At 42.7% G+C, this 9,226-nt stretch overlaps 1 pseudogene; it reads left to right on the top strand.

Annotated features, from left to right (window-relative positions):
• Positions 1-369: 369 nt before the first annotated feature.
• Positions 370-4,376, top strand: LOC102412551 (annotated as a pseudogene).
• The last annotated feature ends 4,850 nt before the right edge of the window (positions 4,377-9,226 follow it).

Here is a 9,226-nt window from a genome sequence, read left to right as displayed (position 1 = left end):
ATGGGATTCTCCAGGCAAGAATACTGGAGTGGGTTGCCATGACCTCCTCCAGGGTATCTTCTTGACCCAGGGATCAAACATGCGTCTTTTATGTCTCTTGTATTGGTAGGCGAGTTCTTTACCACTAGCCCCACTTAGGAAGCCCCATTATTCAAGGGAAGACGTCAAAATATGAACATTCACAGGAGTCTGAGAAACGTTGGTTCCAACCCTCTTGGATAACTTTGAGGGATTCACAACTTCAGTGGAAGAAGCAACTTCAGAGAGAACTAGAATTAGTAGAGCCTGAATACATTAATGCATTGCTACAATCTCATGATAAAATGTTAATGAGAGGCAGTGGCCGATCAGGATGTGGGGAGGCCTGCAATGAAGCCACCTAGCTCAATGCAGACAAGTGAGTTTGACTCATCAGAAGAAGAGCCTATTGAAAATGAACAGACTCGAATTTTGATTATCATGGCTACCCCTATTATGAGTGAATTGTTCTCAGTTTCTTGGTTTATGTGCTCTTCCAGTTTGTAAATTTGAAAATGTTAGAAGAAATATCCAAAAATATATAGAAGAACTAAAGAGCTATAGTATACAAGACATATTTGTTTCTGCACCAGAGGGGAACTGTCAAAATATAGAGCTCCGAACCTTTTGGATCACTACCATCAGTATGGAATTATCACACATCACCATCCAATTTCAGATGGAGGGACTCCTGACATCACCAGCTGCTGTGAAATTATGGAGGAGCTTGAAATTTGCTTAAAAATAACTGAAAAACCTTAATACACTGATATGGAGGACTTGGGAGACCTTGTCTTGTAGCTGTTGTCTCCCCCTATACCGTCTGACATAGAATCACCACAGCGAGCCATGACAGCCTGAGGGACATGAGAGGATCTGGAGCAATACAGACCATAAGATCAGATCAGATCAGTCGCTCTGTCGTGTCCGGCTCTTTGCGACCCCGTGAATTGCAGCATGCCAGGCCTCCCTGTCCATCACCATCTCCCAGAGTTCACTCAGACTCACGTCCATCGAGTCAGTGATGCCATCCAGCCATCTCATCCTCTGGCGTCCCCTTCTCCTCCTGCCCACAATCCCTCCTAGCATCGGAGTCTTTTCCAATGAATCAACTCTTCGCATGAGGTGGCCAAAGTACTGGAGTTTCAGCTTTAGCATCATTCCTTCCAAAGAAATCCCAGGGCTGATCTCCTTCAGAATGGATTGGTTGGATCTCCTTGCAGTCAAAGGGACTCTCAAGAGTCTTCTCCAACACCACAGTTCAAAACCATCAATTTTTCGGCGCTCAGCCTTCTCCACAGTCCAACTCTCACATCCATACATGACCACTGGAAAAACCATAGCCTTGACTAGACAAATCTTTGTTGGCAAAGTAATGTCTCTGCTTTTGAATATGCTATCTAGGTTGGTCATAAGCTTCCTTCCAAGGAGTAAGCGTCTTTTAATTTCATGGCTGCAGTCACCATCTGCAATGATATTGGAGCCCAGAAAAATAAAGTCTGACACTGTTTCCACTGTTTCCCCATCTATTTCCCATGAAGCAATGGGACCGGATGCCATGATCTTCGTTTTCTGAATGTTGAGCTTTAAGCCAACTTTTTCACTCTCCACTTTCACTTTCATCAAGAGGCTTTGAGTTCCTCTTCACTTTCTGCCATAAGGGTGGTGTCATCTGCATATCTGAGGTTATTGATATTTCTCCCGGCAATCTTGATTCCAGCTTGTGTTTCTTCCAGTCCAGCGTTTCTCATGATGTACTCTGCATATAAGTTAAATAAACAGGGTGACAATATACAGCCTTGACGAACTCCTTGTCCTATTTGGAACCAGTCTGTTGTTCCATGTCCAGTTCTAACTGTTGCTTCCTGACCTGCATACAAATGTCTCAAGAGGCAGATCAGGTGGTCTGGTAGTCCCATCTCTTTCAGAATTGTCCACAGTTTATTGTGATCCACACAGTCAAAGGCTTTGGCATAGTCAATAAAGCAGAAATAGATGTTTTTCTGGAACTCTCTTGCTTTTTCTATGATCCAGCGGATGTTGGCTATTTGATCTCTGGTTCCTCTACCTGTTCTAAAACCAGCTTGAACATCAGGAAGTTCATGGTTCACATATTGCTGAAGCCTAGCTTGGAGAATTTTGAGCATTACTTTACTAGTGTGTGAGATGAGTGCAATTGTGCGGTAGTTTGAATATTCTTTGGCATTTCCTTTCTTTGGGATTGGAATGAAAACTAACCTTTTCCAGTCCTGTGGCCACTGCTGAGTTTTCCAAATTTGCTGGCATATTGAGTGCAGCATTTTCACTGCACCATCTTTCAGGATTTTGAATAGCTCAACTGGAATTCTATCACCTCCACTAGCTTTGTTTGCAGTGATGCTTTCTAAGGCCCACTTGACTTCACATTCCAGGATGTCTGGCTCTAGGTGAATGATCACACCATCATGATAATCTGGGTCGTGAAGATCTTCTTTGTACAGTTCTTCTGTGTATTCCTGCCATCTCTTCTTAATATCTACTGCTTCTGTTAGGTCCATACCATTTCTGTTCTCTATCGAGCTCATCTTTGCATGAAATGTTCCTTTGGTATCTCTGATTTTCTTGATGAAATCCCTAGTCTTTCCCATTCTGTTGTTTTCCTCTATTTCTTTGCATTGATTGCCGAAGAAGGCTTTCTTATCTCTTCTTGCTATTCTTTGGAACTCTGCATTCAGATGTTTATATCTTTCCTTTGCTCCTTTGCTTTTTGCTTCTCTTCTTTTCACAGCTATTTGTAAGGCCTCCCCAGGCAGCCATTTTGCTTTTTTGCATTTCTTTTCCATGGGAATGGTCTTGATCCCTGTCTCCTGTACAATGTCACGAACCTCATTCCATAGTTCATCAGGCACTCTATCTACCAGATCTAGGCCCTTAAATCTATTTCTCACTTCCACTGTATAATCATAAGTGATTTGATTTAGGTCATACCTGAATGGTCTAGTGGTTTTCCCTACTGTCTTCAATTTAAGTCTGAATTTGGCAATAAGGAGTTCATGGTCTGAGCCACAGTCAGCTCCTGGTCTTGTTTTGGTTGACTGTATAAATCTTCTCCATCTTTGGCTGCAAAGAATATAATCAATCTGATTTCGGTATTGACCATCTGGTGATGTCCATGTATAGAGTCTTCTCTTGTGTTGTTGGAAGAGGGTGTTTGTTATGACCAGTGCATTTTCTTGGCAAAACTCTATTAGTCTTTGCCCTGCTTCATCCTGTATTCCAAGGCCAAATTTGCCTGTTACTCCAGGTGTTTCTTGACTTCCTACTTTTGCATTCCAGTCCCCTATAATGAAAAAGACATCTCCTTTGTGTGTTAGTTCTAAAAGGTCTTGTAGGTCTTCAGAGAACCGTTCAATTTCAGCTTCTTCAGCGTTACTGGTTTGGGCATAGACTTGGATTACCGTGATATTGAATGGTTTGCCTTGGAAACGAACAGAGATCATTCCATCATTTTTGAGATTGCATCCAAGTACTGCATTTCGGACTCTTTTGTTGACCATGATGGCCACTCCATTTCTTCTGAGGGAGTCCTGCCTGCAGTAGTAGATATAATGGTCATCTGAGTTAAATTAACCCATTCCAGTCTATTTCAGTTCGGTGATTCCTAGAATGTTGACATTCACTCTTGCCATCTCTTGTTTGACCACTTCCAATTTGCCTTGATTCATGGACCTGACATTCCAGGTTCCTATACAATATTGCTCTTTACAGCATCAGATCTTGCTTCTATCACCAGTCACATCCACAGCTGGGTATTGTTTTTGCTTTGGCTCCATCCTTTCATTCTTTCTGGAGTTATTTCTCCACTGATCTCCAGTAGCATATTGGACACCTACTGACCTGGGGAGTTTCTCTTTCAGTATCCTATCATTTTGCCTTTTCATACTGTTCATGGGGTTCTCAAGGCAAGAATACTGAAGTGGTTTGCCATTCCCTCCTCTAGTGGACCACATTCTGTCAAATCTCTCCACCATGACCTGCCCGTCTTGGGTTGCCCCACAGGCATGGCTTAGTTTCATTGAGTTAGACAAGGCTGTGATCCTAGTGTGATTAGATTGACTAGTTTTCTGTGAGTATGGTTTTAGTGTGTTTGCCCTCTGATGCCCTCTTGCAACACCTACCGTCTTGTTTGGGTTTCTCTTACCTTGGGCGTGGGGTATCTCTTCACGGCTGCTCCAGCAAGGCGCAGCCATTGCTCCTTACCTTGGCCAAGAGGTATCTCCTCACCCATAAAGCAATACAATTATCTTCATGAGTTCCAGGACAAGCTAGCTACACACCTTTCATCAAGAGATTCACTCTCAAGATCTGTATCTAGATAAAAGAATTTCAAATAGCATATAAATATGACCATGTCTGAAATTTGAGTTCTCTAATAAAATTTGTATGGAGAAGACAATGGGAACCCACTCCAGTACTCTTGCCTGGAAAATCCCATGGACAGAGGAGCCTGGTAGGCTGCAGTCTAGGGGATAGTGAAGAATCGGACATGACTGAGCAACTTCACTTTCTCTTTTCATTTTCATGCATTGGAGAAGGAAATGGCAACCCACTCCAGGGTTCTTGCCTGCAGAATCCCAGGGACGCGGGAGCCTGGTGGGCTGCTATCTATGGGGTCACACAGAGTCGGACACGACTGAAGCGACTTAGCAGCAGCAGTGTTATAAAACTGAATGTAATGAATGTAAATTTACATGTGCAGATAGTCCTAAAACTTTTATTGACAAAAAAATATGTTAATGAGGAGTTACTTCTTATGGATTAGCAAAAGTTTCTTGAGATGGAATCTACACATGGTGAAGATTCTGTGAAGATTATTCAAGTGACAACAAAAGATTTAGAATATGGCATAAATTTAGTTGATAAGCAGTGACTGGGAGGGTTTGAAGGACTGACCCCAGTTTTGAAACAAGCCTTATTGTGGGTAAAGTAGTATCAAACAGCATTATATCCTAGAGAAAATTTATGAGGGGAAGAGTCAATTGATGCAGCAACTTAAGCATTGTCTTATTTTAAGAAAATGCTACACCTACCCCAACTCTTAGAAAACACTACCTTCATCAAGATCAGCCACCCTGTGGCACCCTGGGAAGCCATCAACATCAAGACACAAACTCCACTAGCGAAAAAAAAAAAAAAAAAAAAAAAAAAAATTACAACATGCTGAAGGCTCATATGCTGAGAATGCAATGGCAACCCACTCCAGTAGTCTTGTCTGGAAAATCCCATGGACGGAGGAGCCTGGTAGGCTGCAGTCTATGGGGTCGCTAAGAGTCGGACCCGATTGAGTGACTTCACTTTCACTTTTCATTTTCATGCATTGGAGAAGGAAATGGCAACCCACTCAGGTGTTCTTGCCTGGAGAATCCCAGGGACAGGGGAGCCTGGTGGGCTGCCGTCTATGGGGTCGCACAGAGTCAGACACCACTGAAGTGACTTAGCAGAAGGCTCATATGATTCTTAACCTTTTTAAGTTATGAAGTATTTTTTAGTGAGGTATGTTAATTTTTACACATAATGCTGTTGCACACCTAATAGTCTACAATATAGTGTAAACATACCTTGAACATATGCACTGGGAAACGGAAAATTTAGTGTGACTCACTTTAATGTGATATTTTATTTATGCCAGTAGCCTGAAACCAAACCTTTAGTACCTTCAAGGTGTGCCTATATGCTAAAGGAACTTGTTCAGTTCAGTTCAGTTCAGTCGCTCAGTCATGTCTGACTCTGCAACCCCATGAATCGCAGCACACCAGGCCTCCCTGTCCATCACCATCTCCCAGAGTTCACTCAGACTCACGTCCATCGAGTCAGTGATGCCATCCAGCCATCTCATCCTCTGGCGTCCCCTTCTCCTCCTGCCCACAATCCCTCCCAGCATCAGAGTCTTTTCCAATGAGTCAACTCTTCGCATGAGGTGGCCAAAGTACTGGAGTTTCAGCTTTAGCATCATTCCTTCCAAAGAAATCCCAGGGCTGATCTCCTTCAGAATGGACTGCTTGGATTTCCTTGAAGTAAAAGGGACTCTCAAGAGTCTTCTCCAACACCACAGTTCAAAAGCATCAATACTTCAGTGCTCAGATGTCTTCACAGTCCAACTCTCACATCCTACATGACCACAGGAAAAACCATAGTCTTGACTAGACAAATCTTTGTTGGCAAAGTAATGTCTCTGCTTTTGAATATGCTATCTAGGTTGGTACATAACTTTCCTTCCAAGGAGTAAGCATCTATTAATTTCATGGCTGCAGTCACCATCTGCAGTGATTTTGGAGCCCAAAAAAATAAAGCCTGACACTGTTTCCCCATCTATTTCCCATGAAGTGATGGGACTGGATGCCATGATCTTCATTTTCTGAATATTGAGCTCTAAGCCAACTTTTTCACTCTCCACTTTCACTTTCATCAAGAGGCTTTGAGTTCCTCTTCACTTTCTGCCATAAGGGTGGTGTCATCTGCATACCTGAGGTTATTGATATTTCTCCCCGCAATCTTGATTCCAGCTTGTGTTTCTTCCAGTCCAGCATTTCTCATGATGTACTCTGCATATAAGTTAAATAAACAGGGTGACAATATACAGCCTTGATGAACTCCTTGTCCTATTTGGAACCAGTCTGTTGTTCCATGTCCAGTTCTAACTGTTGCTTCCTGACCTGCATACAAATTTCTCAAGAGGCAGATAAGGTGGTCTGGCATTCCCATCTCTTTCAGAATTGTCCACAGTTTATTGTGATCCACACAGTCAAAGGCTTTGGCATAGTCAATAAAGCAGAAATAGATGCTTTCTGGAACTCTCTTGCTTTTTCCATGATCCAGCGGATGTTCGCAATTTTATCTCTGGTTCCTCTACCTTTTCTAAAACCAGCTTGAATATCAGGAAGTTCACGGTTCATGTATGGCTGAAGCCTAGCTTGGAGAATTTTGAGCATTACTTTACTAGTGTGTGAGATGAATGCTACTGTGCGGTAGTTTGAGCATTCTTTGCCATTACATTTCTTTGGGATTGGAATGAAAACTGACCTTTTCCAGTCCTGTGGCCACTGCCTGCTGAGTTCTCCAACTTTGCTGGCATATTGAGTGCAGCACTTTCACAGCATCATCTTTCAGGATTTGAAATAGCTCCACTGGAATTCCATCACCTCCACTAGCTTTGTTCATAGTGATGCTTTCTAAGGCCCACTTGACTTCACATTCCAGGATGTCTGGCTCTAAGTGAGTGATCATACCATCGTGATTATCTTGGTCATGAAGATCTTTTTTGTACAGTTCTTCTCTGTATTCTTGCCACCTCTTCTTAATGTCTTCTGCTTCTGTTAGGTCCATAACATTTCTGTCCTTTATCAAGCCCATCTTTGCCTAAAATGTTCCCTTGGTATCTCTAATTTTCTTGAAGAGATCTCTGATCTTTCCCATTCTGTTGTTTCCCTCTATTCCTTTGCATTGATTGCTGAGGAAGGCTTTCTTATCTCTTCTTGCTATTCTTTGGAACTCTGTATTCAGATGCATACATCTTTCATTTTCTCCTTTGCTTTTCACTTCTCTTCTTTTCACAGCTATTTGTAAGGCCTCCTCAGACAGCCATTTTGCTCTTTTGAATTTCTTTTCCATGGGTATGGTCTTGATCCCTGTCTCCTGTGCAATTTCACGAACCTCCATTCATAGTTCATCAAGCACTCTATCAGATCTAGTCCCTTAAATCTATTTCTCACTTCCAGTGTATAATCATAAGGGATTTGATTTAGGTCATACCTGAATGATCTAATGGTTTTCCCTACTGTCTTCAATTTAAGTCTGAATTTGATAATAAGGAATTCATGATCTGAGCCACAGTCAGCTCCCAGTCTTGTTTTTGCTGTCTGTATAGAGCTTCTCCATCTTTGGCTGCAAATAATATAATCAGTCTAATTTCGGTGTTGACCATCTGGTGATGTCCACGTGTAGAGTCTTTTCTTGTGTTGTTGGAAGAGGGTGTTTGGTATGACCAGTGTGTTCTCTTGGCAAAATTCTATTAGTCTTTGCCCTGCTCCATTCCATAATCAGGGCCAAATTTGCCTGTTACTCCAGGTGTTTCTTGACTTTCTACTTTTGCATTCCAGTGGCCTATAAAGAAAAGGACATCTTTTTTGGGTATTAGTTCTAAAAGGTCTTGTTTGTCTTCATAGAACCATTCAAGTTCAGCTTCTTCAGTGTTACTGGTTGGAGCATAGACTTGGATTTCTGTGATATTGACTGGTTTGCCTTGGAAATGAACAGAGATCATGGGTGGCGGCAGGAGGAGCTACCCCATGCCCAAGGAGTGGTAGCTGCTCTGGCACAGGAAGGCCTAAAGGAGCTACTCCATGTTCAAGGTCAGGAGGGGCAGGGGTGAAGAGATACCCCTCATTCAAGGTAAGGAGCAGCGGCTGTGCTTTGCTGGAGCAGTTGTGAAGAGATACTCCATGTCCAAGGTAAGAGAAACCCCAGTAAGATGGTAGGTGTTGCAAGAGGGCATCAGAGGGCAGACAAACTGAAATCATCATGACAGAAAACTAGTCAATATAATCACGCTAGGCTCACAGCCTTGTCTAACTCAATTAAACTAAGCCATGCACTGTGGGGCCACCCAAGATGGGTGGGTCATGGTGGAGAGATCTGACAGAATGTGGCACACTGGAGAAGGGAATGGCAAGTGATGTGAAGTGAAGTCGCTCAGTCGTGTCCGACTCTTAGGGACCCCATGGACTGCAGCCCATCAGGCTCCTCCATCCATGGGATTTTCCAGGCAAGAGTACTGGAGTGGGGTGCCATTGCCTTCTCTGGGGAATGGCAAACCACTTCAGTATTCTTGCCTTGAGAACCCCATGAACAGTATGAAAAGCCAAAATGATAGGATACTGAAAGAGGAACTCCCCAGGTTGATAAGTGCCCAATATGCTACTGGAGATCAGTGGAGAAATAACTTCAGAAAGAATGAAGGGATAGAGCCAAAGCAAAATCAATACCCAGTTGTGAATGTGACTGGTGATAGAAGCAAGGTCTGATGCTATAAAGAGCAACATTGCATATGAACCTGAAATGTTAGTTCCATGAATCAAGGCAAATTGGAAGTGATCAAACAGGAGATGGCAAGAGTGAACGTCAACATTCTAGGAATGAGTGAACTCAAATGGACTGGAATGGGTGAATTTAA

This window comes from Bubalus bubalis, chromosome 2 (genome assembly GCF_019923935.1).
Source record: "Bubalus bubalis isolate 160015118507 breed Murrah chromosome 2, NDDB_SH_1, whole genome shotgun sequence".
Taxonomy (NCBI): domain Eukaryota; kingdom Metazoa; phylum Chordata; class Mammalia; order Artiodactyla; family Bovidae; genus Bubalus; species Bubalus bubalis.
Note: the sequence above shows the minus strand (reverse complement) of the source record. Positions and strands in the feature narration are given on the sequence as shown.